The following is a 17,915-nucleotide window of genomic DNA, read 5'->3' as shown; positions in this document are numbered from 1 at the left end:
TTGGAACTGAGTCTATTATCAGTGTGATTTTATAATCCCATGTGGGATGGCCTCATGACACCACAATAAAATACACTATATATACAAAGTATGTGGACACGGAGGCTTCAATGTAGAAAGAAGTCGCAAGAAGTCTCTTCGACAACTTTTTGTAAATCATTTTGTAAATAATCCTCAATTTCGCCTAAATTCATACTTCTCATGATCTCAAAAGTCATTTTAATTACCCAGTAATCGAGTGTACCTTAGTTAGCATGAGCAAACCAGTCACACGCTTAGATAAATCTCTGGAAAAAACTTCACGTTCCACCAAATCAACTTCAGTTAAAATGGCTACCTTCATTGAAGACTTCAGTAGCCACTCCGGGTGATACGGCTAACCCGATAACACTGGAGATCCTTGTCAGAGAGCTGGCGAAATCGAGTGAAAGTTTGGCAGCAGAACTCACCGAATTGCTGAATAACTGGCTCCATTTCAGGCAACCATGGAAACCATCCGGCGTTCTGTGGCATCTCACACTACCACACTGGCTGAAGTTGAGGTCGGGCTCTCGGGCCACAGCGACCAACTCACTATGCTGGAAACCAGGCTTGACGTTGTGGCCGCCGCCAACAAGTCTCTGCAGCTACAAGTGGAAGATTTGATTTCCCTTTCAAAACGCCAGAATATCCACGTGATTGGACTGCCAGAGGATTCTGAGACAGGATCTCCAACCCAGTTCATGGCGGACCTGTTCAATGAAGTTTTGGGCGATGAGGCTTTTTCCAATTTCCCAGAACTCGATAGAGCCTACCGCATCCTTGCAGCCTTGCACCGAAACCTCGCCCAGGCGGCCGACCACATCCCATCATAATGTGGTTCCGTCGATACAAAGAAAAGGAGCTCGTCCTTCGGTGGGCAAAGGAACATGGCAACGTCACTTTCCAAGGCCACAAGATCAAGTAATACCAGGATATCTGTCACGTCCTGACCATAGTTCTTATGTGTTTTGCTTGTTTTAGTGTTGGTCAGGACGTGAGCTGGGTGGGCATTCTATGTTGTGTGTCTAGTTTGTCTGTTTCTGTGTTCGGCCTAATATGGTTCTCAATCAGAGGCAGCTGTCAATCGTTGTCCCTGATTGAGAATCATATATAGGTGGCTTGTTTTGTGTTGGGATTTGGTGGGTGGTTGTTTCCTGTCTCTGTGTTTTCTCTGCACCAGATAGGGCTGTTTCAGTTTGCCACGTTTGTTATTTTGTAGTATTTGTAAGTGTTCTCAGTATTCGTCTTGTTAATTAAACATGTTGAACACGAGCTACGCTGCGTCTTGGTCCGATCCCTGTTACACTCTCTCTTCTCATGAAGAGAGGGAAGGCTGCCGTTACAATATCAGGTCTAGCCTGCCAAAGAAAAGGGCCGCATTTAACGACATCAAGTCCACTCTGTACAAGAAGGGAATCCGCTTTGGGCTGATTTATCCTGCCCGTCTCCAGGTCACAGCGAGTCAATTTTTTCGAAAATCCTGAAGAAACTGAGTCCTTCTACCGACAGCGCATACATTGAATGCTTGACCTGGGAGGATGTCTCACCTGCCTGTATTATGTGAGTAATGTTAGTTCTAGTGGCCGTGTGGACACTAGGCTACATACATCTATGGCCATCTGTCGATCCGATTCTCGTGAAACAATCCTATGCTAAAGCTTGCTGGCTACAGTAGGTATGTTTGAAGCAGCACATAACTCGTTTTTGTTGTTGACAATGACATACTATACTGTCTCACTGCTCATTAAACTTCCTTTTGATCTTGTTTAGTTTCTTAATCAAAGACAGTCGGTGTAAAAAGCACAGCATTTTGATTTTTCATTTTGCTAAGGCTTTGAACTTGCTGCTCCACTAATGGCAATCTATAGCCTATATTGCAGTTTGGCAGCCTTTAGGTCGTTTTGGATACCAATGTTACTAGCTAGTCAGACACCGATGCTGTCCACCAATATTTGTGTATTTACATTTTTCATTTGGGGTCTGCTTGATATTTAACATTCTTGTTATTGTATTTTTTTTACAGACACTCTGAACTACCGTGGTTTACGTTGGCCATGATTGGTGATGTTGGTCCCTGACGGTCGTCAGTTACATTCACTTTATCTTGGACTCCACTACGACATTGGAGTCTAATAATATCACTCCTCTCTTCCAGTTGCACTCTTGTTTAATTGTTGCACTAGCTGAAGAGTATAGACCCACGGTTCGTTTGCCTAATTGTACATATCCAAAATGCTAGTTGTCCGTTTGTATACTTTTATTGAATTGTTTCCTCCTAACAACGGTTAACAATTTACAAATACAGTGGCTGACCCTTTTCATAGCCTACTGATTAATTTCAAATGTTTCTCCTTCCTCAGCCCTGTGGCGACACCTAGTGGACTACTCATTTTATGCCCATTGAAATGTCACCGATCGCTGTTAACATTTTTCAATAACTGAAGCAGAAGGTTATTATACTCGTTGTTTAAAGTGTGACCGAAACCCAAAATGTTCACTTGCCTATTGACATATTTTTATTTATTTCAAGGGCGTATGTAACTGCTTTCCTAGGTCGGTTTTACCTCACTGCACATGTAGGGTAATCAACAGATGCTGAGTAAGATAATTCCTGCTGCTTGTCTCGTTCATAACGAGTTTAGGATTTGTATTTTTCCCTTGTTGTACTATCTTTTTTATTTCTGTGTATGTCGGGTATGTTGGAGTCGGGGGTTACGTTGCTCTGCTTTTTTAGGATTTGATACATTTTTTATTCAGATGTTTTTTCATGCTGCTCCTCTCTCAATCTCTCTTTTCCACTTTCTTTTTCATTTGAGTTCTCTTATAAGGATTAATGTCTAGTTTAACAAGTCAGGATGGTACTTTAGGGCTTCCAGTCAGACTGGTGACATGGAACATTCGCGATTGTGGGGGGCAAATTAAGCGCTCCAGAGTATTTTCACATCTGAAGAGCCTGATTACTGATATCGCATTTCTTCAGGAAACTCACCTACTTGTTAACAACCATACTAGATTGCGTAAAGCATGGGCTGGACAGGTTTTTCATTCTAATTTTAACATCAAAGCAATAGTGAACAGCAATAGTGATTCACAATCGAGTAGTGTTTTCACCCTCACAGATCATTTCAGATCCTGGAGGACGTTATACAATAGTTACTGGCACACTCTTCCAAACCCCTGTAGTACTTGCGTATGTTTGCGCCCCTAACTGGGATGACACTCGATTTATGACATCTCTTTTAGCCTCTCTCCCTAATCTTGACACCCACTGCCTCATCTTCGGCGGGGACCTTAACTGTGCTATTGAACCAAGACTTGACCGGTCTAATCCCAGTACACTCACTCCTTCCGGGATGGCAAAAACTCTTTCTACATTCATTACCCAAATGGGTTGTGTTGATCCATGGCACTTCCTCCACCCCGTCACAAAATACCTTTTCTCATGTTCTTCAAGCCTACTCGCGCGTAGACAACTTTTTTTTAGATAGAGCCCTTCTTCCCTCAGTTAAAAATACAGAATATTCTGCGATAGTGATTTCGAACCATTCCCCCAACATTCTGGATTTAGCACTTACCCCGAATGCAAAAAAAAAAGTCAAATTGGAGATTGTCTAACAAAGAATTCTGTGACTTTATTTTGACCAACATAGATGTATTCATTCAAACAAATGAAAATGATGACACCTCCCCTTCAATTCTTTGCGAGACTTTCAAAGCTGTATTATGGGGAAAGATAATTTCTTACAACGCTCATCATGTCAAACAAAGAACTGAAACATCAGGAACTGGTGGACTCAATCCTGGCAATAGACCTCCAGTATTCAACTTCACCATCCCCTGAATTATACACAGAGTGGCTGAAACTTCAAACTCAATTTAATCTGCTTTCCACTGACAAAGCACAGTTTCTGTTGCAACGAACAAAGGTGACGTACTACGAATATGGTGACAAGGCCAGCCGCCTTTTGGCACACCAACTTAAACGGCAGCATCTTATCTCTCAGGTATATGACTCCTCCCGTAATCTTACAAGTGATCCCTCTAATATTAATTCTACTTTTGTTTCGTTTTATTCTAACCTCTACAAATCTGAACCTCGTCAGATAATATGGCTATGGACAAAACTTTTGTTATTGACCAAATACTTATTTTCCACCATAATTTGCAAATAAATTCATTAAAAATCCTACAATGTGATTTTCTGGATTTTTTTTCTGTCATAGTTGAAGTGTACCTATGATGAAAATTACAGGCCTCTCTCATATTTTTAAGTGGGAGAACTTGCACAATTGGTGGCTGACTAAATACGTTTTTGTCCCACTGTACTGGTGTCCCACCTTGGTGCAGGATGTCACTCGTGTGTCGACTCCTGTTTCGTATGTGCTCAAACTAAGTCCCCCCGGGAATGCTCCAGCAGGGAAGCTCCTTCTGCTTCCCGTGCCTCAGCGACCTTGGTCACATCTATCCATTGACTTTGTAACCAATCTTCCCCCCCTCTGATAGTTTCACCACTATTCTGGTGGTAGTGGATAGATTTTCCAAGTCATGTCGATTAATCCCACTTCCTGGTCTCCCCACTGCTCTCCAGGTCGCTGAGGCACTCTTCCAGCAGGTCTTCTGGCATTATGGTCTTCCGGAGGACAACGTCTCTGACCGTGGCCCCTAATTCATATCACGAATTTGGAGGGCCTTCTTGGAGAAGCTCGGGGTCACGGTCAGCCTCACTTTTGGGTATCGGCCTCAGTCCAACGGGCAGGTGAAGAGGATGAACCAGGAGCTGGGGAGGTTCCTGAGGAGTCACTGTCAAGATCGGCAGGGTGCATGGTGCACGATTCCTTCCCTGGGAAGAGTACACCCAGAACTCCCTACATCACTCCTCTACTGGGTTGACCCCCTTCCAGTGTGTTTTGGGTTTCCAGCAAGCCCTGGCCCTGTGGCCACCGGGCCAGACTGCGGCTTCTGTGGTAGATGAGTGATTCCGGCGCACGGAGGAGGTTTGGAGCAACGGGCACATGAGACTTCAACACGTTGTCCATCGTCAGAAGGAACAGGCAGACCGCCACCGCAGTGAGACCCCTGTGTTCCAACCTGGGGACCGCGTCTGGCTCTCTACCAGGAACCTCCCACTCCGCCTGCCCTGCAAGAAACTAAGCACCCGGTTTGTGGGGCCGTTCAAGGTTCTCCGGAGGGTCAACGAGTTACATACAGGTTACCCAGCCACTATCGCATGTCACCCTCTTCATGTTTCCCTTCTCAGGCCAATGGTTCCTGGTCCCCTAGCTGATACTGCCCCCCACGACATACCCCCACCCCCCCTGGACATTGAGAGGGGTCCGGCGTACGCTGTCAGATCCCTACTGGACTCCCAACATTGTGGGGGTCGGCTCCAGTATCTGGTGGACTGGGAGGGGTATGGCCCAGAGGAGCGGTGTTGGGTTCCGGTGGAGGACATTCTGGACCCCAACATCATCCGTTATTTCCACATTCTCCGCCCGGACCTACTCGCTCCTCGTCCTCAGGATCATCCCTTGGACGGCGGCATCCTGCAGGGAGTACTGTCACATCTTCTCCTGCTCCTCCCTTCTGGCATACGACGTCACCAGAGTACTAACCACCGGTCCTGGCATTCATCATTATGCACACCTGTTAATAATTATGATTCACACCTGGACTTCATTACCTTCATCATTTCCTCCCCTTTATGTCACTCCCTTATGTTTTCTCACCAACGTGTAGCCTTATGGAATTGTCTCATTACTGGTTTTGTTTTATTAAACGTTGCACCTGCTTCCTGACTCACAGCTCAATTATTACACTGAATCTTTCTGGGTAAGTCTCTGAAAGCTTTGCACACCTTGATTGTACAATATTTACCCATTATTCTTCAAGCTCTGTGAAGTTGGTTGTTGATCATTGCCAGACAACCCTTTTCAAGTCTTGCCGCAGATTTAAGTCCAAGCTGTAACTGGCTCAAAATACATGTTTTGTCATACCCGTGGTATATTGTGTCATACCATGGCTATCAGCATTTAGGGCTCAAACCACCCAGTTTATAATTATAGACTGGGATTCTCATTGATACAATCAAAATCAATAATGCGACGCCAGTTCAGACAGGTAACCCGAGTTTTCACATCAACTGATATTACACCAATTAGATTCATCAATCTACCTAATATGGAGGTCTATTTAGTTTACCAGGTTCTGCACACACACATTCCCTGATGGCTGCCAAGCGCAAGTTATGTGCCAGTGTTTCTTGGTGACATGCTGTTGCGGTAACATGCGTTACTCACTATGCATGTTTGTTTTCTGTTATTCCACCACCGCCCCACCCACTGGGCACAAGGGTCAGTTCAATGTCTAGTTTTGATTTACATTTGGTTGAGTTGTCAACTAATGTGAATTCAATGTGAAATCAACATAAAATGTCACCATGTCATTGGATTTAGGTAAAAAATAGGGTGACAAAAATATGAAATCCCCTTATATTGATGACTTTTTGCTAATCCTATCAGTTTAAGTTTCAAGTTTTAATGGCACAGTATAATGACATGCCTAATGAAATGCCAGTGCAAAAATGAAATACAAGGGTCAAATCAGTCTGTGTAGTCATATTGTTAGCTATTTAGTTGGCTATTTAGCATTCTTATGGTTTGGGATAGAAGCTATTCAGGAGCCTGTAAGTGTCAGACTTGATGCACTGGTACCGCTTGCAGAGAGAACAGTCTATGGCTTGGGTGGCTGGAGTCTTTAACGATTTTCCGAGTCTTCCTTTCACACTGCCTGATATAGAGGTCCTAGATGGCAAGGAGCTCAGTCCCAATAATGTACTTGGTTGTCTGTACCACCCACTGTAGCACCACGAGATTGAGGGTGGCGCAGTTCCCATACCAAACAATGATGCAGCCAGTCAATATGCTCTCAATGGTGTAGCTGTATAACTTTTTGAGGATTTGAGAGCACATGCCAAACGTTTTCATTCTCCTGTGGGGGAAGAGGCGCTGTCGCGCCTTCTTCGCGACTGTGGACAACTTTAAGTCCTTAGTGATTTGGACTTTGAGGAACTTGAAACTCTCGCCCCCTGTTTCCTGTTGTCCACGATCAGCTCCTTGGTCTTACGGACGTTGAGGGAGAGATTGTTGTCCTGGCATCACTTCTCCCTGTAGGCTGTCTCATAATTTCTGGTGATCAGGCCTACCACTGTTGTGTCGTCAGCAAACTTGATGATGGTGTACAGGAGGCGACGAAGCTCAAACCCCTGGGGGAACCCATGTTGAGGGACAGCATGTTGAACGCTGAGCTGCAGTCAATGAGGAGCATTCTCACATAGGTATCCCTCTTATCTATGGTGGGTCAAGGGCAGTGTGGAGTGTAATTGAGATTGCGTCGTGTATGGAGCTGTGGGGGCAATATGCAAATTGGAGTGGGTCAAGTGTGTAAGGGATGTCGAAGCGTGCATAAAATGCATTGAGTTTGCCTGGTTGATTTTATTTTTGATTTCACCTTTTATTTAACCAGGTAGGCCAGTTGAGAACAAGTTCTCATTTACAACTGCGACCTGGTCAAGATAAAGCAAAGTAGTGCGACACAAACAATACAGAGTTACACATGGGATAAACAAACATACAGTCAATAACACAATAGAAAAATCTGTATACAGTGTGTGCAAATGTAGTAAGATTAGGGAGGTAAGGCAATAAATAGGCCGTAGTGGCAAAATAAACTACAATTTAGCATTAATACTGGAGTGATAGATGTGCAGAAGATGATGTGCAAGTAGAGATACTGGGGTGCAAAGGAGCAAAAAAATAAATAACACTATGGGGATGAGGTAGTTGGGTGGGCTATTTAGATGGGCTGTGTACAGGTGCAATGATCGGTAAGCTGCTTTGACAGCTGATACTTAAAGTTAGTTAGAGAGACATAAGTCTCCAGCTTCAATGATTTTTGCAATTCGTTCCAGTCATTGGCAGCAGCGAACTGGAAGGAAAGGAGTCCAAAGGGGGAGTTGGCTTTGGGGATGACCAGTGAAATATACCTGCTTTAGCGCGTTCTATGGGTTGGTGTTGCTATGGTGACCAGTGAGCTGAGATACGGTGGGGATTTACCTTGCAAAGACTTATAGATGACCTGGAGCCGGTGGGTTTGGTAACGAATATGAAGCGAGAACCAGCCAACGAGAGCATACAGGTGGTGGGTAGTGGTGGGTAGTATATGGGGCTTTGGTGACAAAACGGATGGCACTGTGATAGACTACATCCAATTTGCTGAGTAGAGTGTTGAAGGCTATTTTGTAAATTACATCGCCGAAGTCGAGGATCGGTAGGATAGTCAGTTTTACGAGGGTGTGTTTAGCAGCATAAGTGAAGGAGGCTTTGTTACAAATTAGGAAGCCGATTCTAGATTTCATTTTGGATTGGAGATGCTTAACGTTAGTCTGGAAGGAGAGTTTACAGTCAAACCAGACACCTAGGTATTTGTAGTTGTCCACATATTCTTAGTCAGAACCGTCCAGAGTAGTGATGCTAGTGTCGCGGTAGGGGATTTTGCTATAAGACCGTTAAGGTACCCCCGTCGAGAGTGATACAAGTCGTCTCACTCAGGTTCTTATGTCACCCGGCTAACAGGTGACTCACAGGTCCGCCGGACTGACCTGGTTATGTATCCTGCTCTTTATTTGGAGATTAGCCTTATTTGATGCCGTTAGGCTTTTTCCGGGATCTTAGATCATATTAATCAGACTTAGAGTACCTCACTTTCCCTTTGTATGCTCTTATATCTAGGCTCACGTAAACTATGACGTAGTTACGATTTACAGTCTATGTCCGTCGACTAATACTACTTGAATATTAATATAGAGGATACTTGTTACAATAAAATGATTAATCTGTCCAAACCATTATATTGTCTTTAGTGTAGAAACTAGACTTATTTCCCTAGATTTGGTAGTGTCAGAGGAGTTTTCTCCCATAGGGCTTTAGATCTAGTTTCTACTTTTTATTCATTCAATGTTTGCAAAGCACACAGTTATACACGTCATTACAGTTTCTTTACGTCCTTTCAATAAAACATCAATAATCATCAAAACACTTACTACTATTAATGCCTTATTTATGTATTACAACAAGCGGTTAATTACCTTAGCATAGGTTGACCTGCTTGGTTCCCAGAGAGTATGTTCTTCAACTCACAATTGCTCTACCGGTATAGCCAATCACTTCAGTATCTGTTCCTCCTGCTAGAAGTTGTGCTATGACCTTTTTCTTTTTATATATTTTTTTCTGATTAGTAACGAGACTGCTATCGTAGATCAAGACCCTTTGTAACACCACTAAGAGTGTACGGGGTACTTGTCTCAGTAGGTCTCGCCCAAAAACCAGCGGTCAAAAGATACAATTGTTCTAGAGTATGAAAGTCAGATATGTATCTGTTACTCCTACTAGAAGTTGCACTATGATTTACTAATTATTGAAGAGACGGTTCGAGAACAAGACCCTTCATAACACCCCTGACGCTATTCATCCACTCCAGCTTGGTGGATATATTCAGCGCAAGGAGTGTATAGGGTAGTTGACTCAGTATGTCTCGTTCAGAAATCAGAAGTCAAGAGATACAATTGTTCTAGAGTATGAAAGTCAGATATTACCTTTTAGGTTGATGATAGTTGAAGTATCACACGCTGTCTGTCGGTGATAAGTCAAGTAGCACTATCACACCTTTTTTGGGAAGGCATGCTTCTTATATACTCTCTTCGGGACCCAGTCAGCTTAGCGCTGAGTCACATTCTAACATTGTGGCGAGCTATTTCTGTAAAGGGGTCAGTTTGACATGTCACTGTGAAACATTACTAATGACAGATGTACCCTCTATCCCAAATTCTTGCATCAGTTTAACCCATTCAAATTCTACTGTTAGTGTAGCGCTTTTCCGTTCCGTCGATGACTCGCCCTCTTCCCCATCTGGGGGCGGTGCTCGAATGCAAGGCATCTCATCGAGCCAGCTATTCGGCCTCCACTCAAGAGACGGAGCCAGTGATGACGGTGTGGGCAGATCCTGCAAAGGAGGTGTCATCAGGTCGTTTTTTAGTGCTTCCGTCACACCCTCTCCAGGGCCTGATGAAGACCTCCTCTTCTGGAGTCTTTTTGTCTTGGTGTTGTGTTTGTTTGTTTCACCCATTACTACTGATCCTAACAGATACCCCTGCCAGTTGTACACTACTCCCACTATCACTCTTGGATTCCCTGCTAAAACATATCTATTAATTGCATACTTTTTATCTTTTGTAGCTGTTTTTGCAATCAAGCGACCCTCTAGGGTTAACTCAATAAAGGATACCTCTTGTCTCCAAGGCTCCCTAGTACTACAGTAATACATTTTTTCATGTCCTTTGTACGTCCCCATTTTGCATAAACATGTTGTGCACAATGGGTCTGCAATGAGCTTTCCACTGAGAATGCTAGCAATCTTCCCTGTGGTGAGAGCTCTACATCTTTTACACTCTTCGAAGGTGTCTTGAGGGTTCTGTCCCAAGGTTCCATCCTGTATAATACATTTCTCCTGTTATTATTTTTTGAATCAGTTTGATAAACAAATCAGTTTGATAACCATGGTTCTACACTAACTCATACATTCACTACATTCTCCGAAGTGGTCTCCTGCCATCTCCTGGGAAGGTCCAGCCTGTATAGTACATCTCTCCCGTTAAACCCTTCATAGCTACTTCCCCAGTAAGCGGATCCCAGGGAACTATCGCTCCACTATGTCTGAGCGTTAGCTCCATGGGTATTACTTCCTTCGTTAATACCCCATCTTTATTAACAAATACATTTTGCATCGGCCAGCTTTGGGCCCTGGTCAAACACCCCCAGCAACAGCTTTCTGTTGTTTTTCCCCTTAAACTAAGGTGCCCATGTAAGTATCCTGCTACACTTATCCCACAATTACCACAGTCATTTAACCTACTCCCCACAGTTTTCCATAACACAACTTCCCCCTGATACATATCCCCTGATGGTCTATCTCATCCTCTGCATGAGGGGTGTTTCTTGTAAAAGTTCTCTAAGTTGTAACAGGTTAGATCCCCTATATCCCCTATATATGTGCAGAGCTGATCTCCACTACTCCCCTCTTCATCCTCCACTCTTTCTTCTTCCTATTATGTTTTGGGGAAGCAAGAGGTTAACTTCTTAGAACTAGGGGGCGACATTTTCACTTTTGGATGAATTGGTGCCCAAATTGAATGGCCTCGTACTCTGTCCTAGATCATATGATATGCATATTATTATTACTATTGGATAGAAAACACAGGCAAACTTCCAAACAGGAAGTGAAAATTCTGAAATGGGTCGCTGTGAAAGGCATCGCCTATTCAAATGTCTTATATTTATGGATATGTATGCACTTCATACGCCTTCCACTAGATGTCAACAGGCAGTAGAACGTGGAATGAAGCATCTAGCCTGATGTGGGACCGGATGAGAGCCATTGGAGTGACTGGTCAGGCATATTGCCAGTTCTTGGCCACGCACACTGCGCATGTGATGTCCTTCCTTGCTATCGGTTATATAGATATGAAGAAATGCTCCGTTTGGCACGTTATTGGATATATATGAGAAAAACATCCTGAAGATTGATTCTCAACTGAGTTTGACCAGTTTATTCGATTTGTAATATCACTTTTTGAAGTTTTCGTTCATTAGCGTAAATTTGGATGGACACTGTTATATTTTCCTCTGTGTTATTCCAATAGGTGTAGTTAAACCTTTGTCTCAATTTTTCCATTGGGAACCCAGGGCATATAGTATTGCTTTGACCTGTGTCACAGCTTATTGGTTCCCCCTTATGTTTTATGAAGGCTCTAAATACTGTTAGGGAGGATTCACATTCTTGTTGAAACACCTCTAAGCCTTGTCTATTTGCTTGTTCTTCTTGTAAGTGTCCTACGTTTAGTACCAGTCCTAAAAATATAGCTAATGGTACTAGACCTATAGTGAAAAGGGCACTTACCCACCAGCACCAGCCGATTTTACATTCTCGGTGCTTGGTCCTATATTCCCCCAGTCTCATGTTTCCTGTGGAGCCAGGGGAGTCCGGGGGTTAGAACATATATTTACTACTTCTTTCTTTTTTTCAGGGTGACGGGTTTCCATATGGGTGACCTTCTCTGTCCTGTGCTCTGTTGTCCACTTGTGCCCTCTCCAGGGTCTGGTTTACCCTCTTGGGGGCCGGAGGGGGGCTTTCTAAAGAAATTCCCTCCTGACTGAGTTACATCTCCTTTTTGCTCACCCTTACCCTCTCCAGGGGATGTGACTCTGTCTACCATCACATGGCAGGACCAGACACAATCCATCTTGGATAGGGCATCTTGAGCAATATACAATTGCCATCCCATTTTTACCGGCCACCTTTTCCTACCATCCCCCAATTCTGGGGCCTTAGTCATGTCACCTTCCAAACAGGTAACTCAATGAAACGTTCTTTCCTTTCTCATACACCGTCCATAGTGACACTCCCGTACTATGTCCGCTTTACTTTCCCAAGGAAATAATATAATTTTAAAGTAATTATACACTTTGAATAGAGGCTGGTGTTTCTTAATCATTTTATAATTAAATTCCACCTGTTCCAACAATTTCTAGTGAAGTTGATCAGTCTTCACGGGAAATTCTTAGGATTCAGGGCCTAATACTGTTATTGGAGGGTCCGTCATATTGCACTTCCCCAACAGCTATCCCACCGGCATCACATCCTACTATGTTAATGTGCCTTTGTGGGGCCGGAGACTGCAGAGTGGTGTGTTTCCAGATCACTCTGCTTGTCCCGGAACTCCTTACTCCTTGTTTAGCCAATTCCTCATGCCTGTTATGGATTGCGGTCCAAATACCCTGTTCTGTTCTCCGGACCTGGAGTCCAGCTCTATTCCTAACTAGTCTGAGTCTGGTGGGGGTGGACGTCATACCTTCTTTAACTGGGCTAGGTCAACTACCTTATTCCCCTCAACTAATACGGTATTGGCACTAATTATTTTAAGCACTTCCTTTTTTTTACCAAATTTCTTAGGAATTACCTGTCCCGTATTTTTCTCACTAGGGGGGTTCTTAATCCTGATCCAGTTTCCCACCTGTAATACACAAGGTAGAGGGGGAGAACTGGGGCTAGCTATGTCTATGGTCGTTTTGTGGGCACTATGGTGTTGAACGCTGAGCTGTAGTCAATGAACAGCATTCTCACATAGGTGTTCCTTTTGTCCAGGTGAGAAAGGGCAGTGTGGAGTGCAATTGAGATTGCATCATCTGTGGATCTGTTGGGGCGGTATGCGAATTGGCGTGGGTCTAGGGTGTCCGGGAGGATTCTGTTGATGTGCGCCATGACCGGCCTTTCAAAGCACTTCATGGCTACTGACATGAGTGCCACGGGGCACTAGTCATTTAGGCAGGTTACCTTTGCTTCCTTGGGCACAGGGACTATGGTGGTCTGCTTGAAACATGTAGGTATTACAGACTCGGTCAGGGAGAGGTTGAAAATGTCAGTGAAGACACTTGACAGTTCGTCCGCGCATGCTTTGAGTACACGTCCTGGTAATCCGTCTGGCCCTGCGGCCTTGTGAATGTTGACCTGTTTAAAGGTTTTGTTCACATCGGCTACCGAGAGCGTTATCACACAGTCATCCAGAACAGCTGGTGCTCTCGTGCATGCTTCAGTGTTGCTTGCCTAGAAGCGAGCATAAAAGGCATTTAGCTCGTCTGCTAGGCTCACGTCACTGGACAGCTCGCGTCTGGGTTTCCCTTTGTAATCCGTAATAGTTTTCAAGCCCTGCTACATGGAACGAGTGTCAGAGCCGGTGTAGTAGGATTCAATCTTAATCCTGTATTGATGCTTTGCTTGTTTGATGGTTCGTCTGAGGGCATATAAGCGTCCGGATTAGTCTCCTGCTCCTTGAATGTGGCAGCTCTAGCCTTTAGCTCGATGCGGATGTTGCCTGTAATCCATGGCTTCTGGTTGGGATATGTACGTACAGTCACTGTGGGGATGACATCATCTACGCATTTATTGATGAAGCCGATGATTTAGGTGGTGTATTCCTCAATGCCATTGGATGAATCCCGGGAACATATTCCAGTCTGTGCTAGCAAAACAGTCCTGTAGTGTAGCATCCGCATCATCTGACTACTTCCGTATTGAGCAAGTCACTGGTACTTCCTGCTTTAGTTTTTGCCTGTAAGCAGGAATCAGAAGGATAGAATTATGGTCAGATTGGCCAAATAGAGGGTGGGGGAGAGCTTTGTATGCATCTCTGTGTGTGGAGTAAAGGTAGTCTTGGATTTTTTCCCCCTGGTTGCACATGTGACATGCTGGTAAAAATGTTGCAAAGGTGATTTAAGTTTGCCTGCATTAAAGTCCCCGGCCACTAGTAGTGCCTCTTCTGGGTGAGCATTTTCTTCTTTGCTTATGGCCTTATAGAGTTGGTTGAGAGCGGTCTTAGTGCCAACTTCGCTTTGTGGTGGTAAATAGAAGGCTACAAATAATACAGATGAGAACTCTCTTGGTAGATAGTGTGGTCTGCAGCTTATCATAAGGTACTCTAACTCAGGCGAGCAATACCTAGAGACTTCTTTAATATTAGACATCGCGCAACAGCTGTTATTGAGAAAGACACACACCCCCACCCCTCGTCTTACCAGAGGTAGCGTATCTGTTCTTGTACCCTGATGAAGACAGCTTGCCTGTCGAAACGTTGGTAAATTAAATATTTTTGCATCTGAGCTCCTAGAGTGTGCGGCTCTCCTTTTATTTTTAAGTTTTCTACTCCGCTAGCCAGCACCTCGCCTAAATAGGTGTGCGCTTCTTTTTCTTCTAGAGCGTTTCTGTTCTGCCAGTTCATGGAAAATCCCGCTAGCTCTATATTGTCCGTTTCTTCGTTCAGCCACGTCTCGGTGAAACATAAGATGTTACAGTTTTTAATGTCCTGTTGGTAGGATAATCTTAATAGTATGTCGTCAATTGATGATGATGATGATGTGTTGTGCATTGAAGTCCACAAGCGAAGGGAAGAGATGAGAGGAGAAGAGCGCATAGATTCGAGAAGGAATACAACATGGCTGCTATGAAAGTGAACTGTGTTTACGCGTGATTAGGGGCTTACTCATTCCGCCGATTATGTTGAAAAACGTTTCTGAAACAGAAGCAAACGGAACAAAAAGTAGATAAATACAACTGAATTTGTCCAATAGGAACTCTCGTTTGCAGCTGTTGGACTAATGATTACACCCTATATAGCTAGATGCAGGCAAGAGTGTGTCAAATCAAATGTGTCTCTCAAACTGTGTGCACCTACGTTGTAAACTTTCATTCATAGGATAGGTTGTAGCAACCTCATGATGGTTATAGGGAAGATTATTACATGAGTATCATGTAATAGCCTAAACCTATCGCTGTTACATTGAACTGGGTGAATGGAATATGAATGAGAGTCATCCAATATGCTGTAATAGAAATAAGGCCATGCACAAGAAAAAAAATTGTCCTCCCTCATCTTAAAACGGCACTGACCACCAAGCAGTAAAAAGTATTTTATCTCAAAGTGTTATAACTTTAACTACCCCCTGACAGGTAAGTCACTGACATTCAAGGGAGTTTGATCACCTAAAATAATAAAACAATGATCAGACTAAGAATCAAAACAGTTGCTGGGGTTTGCTGTGATCTTGTGAGAGTCTCTGCTATCTATGTGGAGTGGTTCTCTTGCTTAATAAAACTGATCTCAAATCAGCTGGTATCAGCATCTTAGCCTGAAGGTCTATGCGCTGTCTCAAGTCCAGTTTGCGCTGGAAGCAGCAGGGGCAGCAGGAGCAGTGGTAGGGGTGGTTGCGACTGTGCTGACGACTGTGGGTGATGAGGTTGGAGCTCTGGCTGAAGGCTTTGCCACACACCTGGCACACATGAGGCTTCTCACCTGAGATAGGAGGGCAGAGGGGACATATTGTTTATAAGTGGAAGTTCACTCTTTTATAACTTAATGTTAGATGGTTCTTCACCCTGAAAGTAGTCTATGGGCCAGGAAAAACTGTAATGCATGATTTGTTTTCTTTTAACACCCACTACAAACTTCAGCTAACTTAATCCAAATCAATGGGAGTGGTTTGGGCTGTTTTTATTTCCGCCACATACTCCGCCACGTAGCCACTACATTTTTAGCAGGCACCACAGGCACCACAGGCCACATGTTTTTTTTCTTTTAAGTTAGTACGTTTCTAACATAGGTTGCCATTTTCCATTTAGGTTTTGTGGGTAGTTGTCTATGTGGAGTTGCATGTCAGCACTCGTTCTATTTAGCTTCACGTTCGTTTTTGTTACTTTGTTAGTTTGTTCAGTGTTCTTCCGTTATTAAAAGAAGAAAGTATTCATATCACGCTGCGCCTTGGTCTCCTCAATACAACGAACGGGACTGAACTACCCACCAAAATCGGACCAAGCAGGGTGGTAAGAGGGAGCAGCGGTTTTTGGAGAGTTGAACATGGGAGGAAATCCTGGACGGCAAGGGACCCTGGGCACAGACGGGAGAATATCGCCGTCCTAAAGAGGAGCTGGAAGCAGCTAAGGCGGAGCGGCGACGCTACGAGGAGTTGGCTCAAAGAGGCGTGCATGAGAGGCAGAAGTTTTGGGGGGGGCACACAGGGAGTGTGGCTGAGTCAGGTTGGAGACCTGAGCCAACTCCCCGTGCTTACCGTCACGTACTGGTCAGGCACTGTGTTATGCGGTGGAGCGCACGGTGTCTCCAGTAAGCGTTCTTAGCCCGGTGCGCTACATCCCAGCTCCCCGCATCTGCCGGGCTAGGGTGAGCATCCAGCCAGGAAGGATTGTGCCAGTCGTGCTCTCCAGACCTCCAGTACGTCTCTACGTGCCAGGATAACCTGCGTCCCCTGTCTCCAGTGCGTCTGCACAGCCCAGTGTGTCCATTGCCTGCGCCCCGCACGTGCAGGGCCAAAGTCACCATCCAGCCAGGACGCGTTGTGCAGGCTCTTAGCTCGAGACCTCCAGTGCGCCTCCACGGCCCAGTGTATCCGGTGCCTCGGCCAAGGACAAGGCCTCCTGCATGTCTCCCCAGCCTGGTGAGTCCTGTGCCTGTGCTAAGAACTAACCCTCCTGCATGTCTCCCCAGCCTGGTGAGTCCTGTGCCTGCTCCCAGAGCCAGGTCTCCTGTGTGTCTCTCCACTCCAGTGGTGATCCATGGCACGAAGCCTCCAGTGATGATCCATGGCACGAAGCCTCCAATGGGGGTCTCCAGCCCGGAGCCTCCAGACACGGCCTCCAGCCCGGAGCCTCCAGAGACGGCCTCCAGCCCGGAGCCTCCAGAGGCGCCCTTCAGCCCGGAGCCTCCAGAGGCGCCCTTCAGCCCGGAGCTTCCAGAGGCGCCCTTCAGCCCGGAGCTTCCAGAGGCGCCCTTCAGCCCGGAGCTTCCAGAGGCGCCCTTCAGCCCGGAGCTTCCAGAGGCGCCCTTCAGCCCGGAGCTTCCAGAGGCGCCCTTCAGCCCGGAGCGTCCAGAGGCGCCCTTCAGCCCGGAGCGTCCCGAGGCGCCCTTCAGCCCGGAGCGTCCCGAGGCGCCCTTCAGCCCGGAGCGTCCCGAGGCGCCCTTCAGCCCGGAGCGTCCAGAGGCGCCCTTCAGCCCGGAGCGTCCAGAGGCGCCCTTCAGCCCGGAGCGTCCAGAGGCGCCCTTCAGCCCGGAGCGTCCAGAGGCGCCCTTCAGCCCGGAGCGTCCAGAGGCGCCCTTCAGCCCGGAGCGTCCAGAGGCGCCCTTCAGCCCGGAGCGTCCAGAGGCGCCCTTCAGCCCGGAGCGTCCAGAGGCGCCCTTCAGCCCGGAGCGTCCAGAGGCGCCCTTCAGCCCGGAGCGTCCA

This window comes from Salvelinus alpinus, chromosome 2 (assembly GCF_045679555.1).
Source record: "Salvelinus alpinus chromosome 2, SLU_Salpinus.1, whole genome shotgun sequence".
Taxonomy (NCBI): domain Eukaryota; kingdom Metazoa; phylum Chordata; class Actinopteri; order Salmoniformes; family Salmonidae; genus Salvelinus; species Salvelinus alpinus.
Note: the sequence above shows the minus strand (reverse complement) of the source record.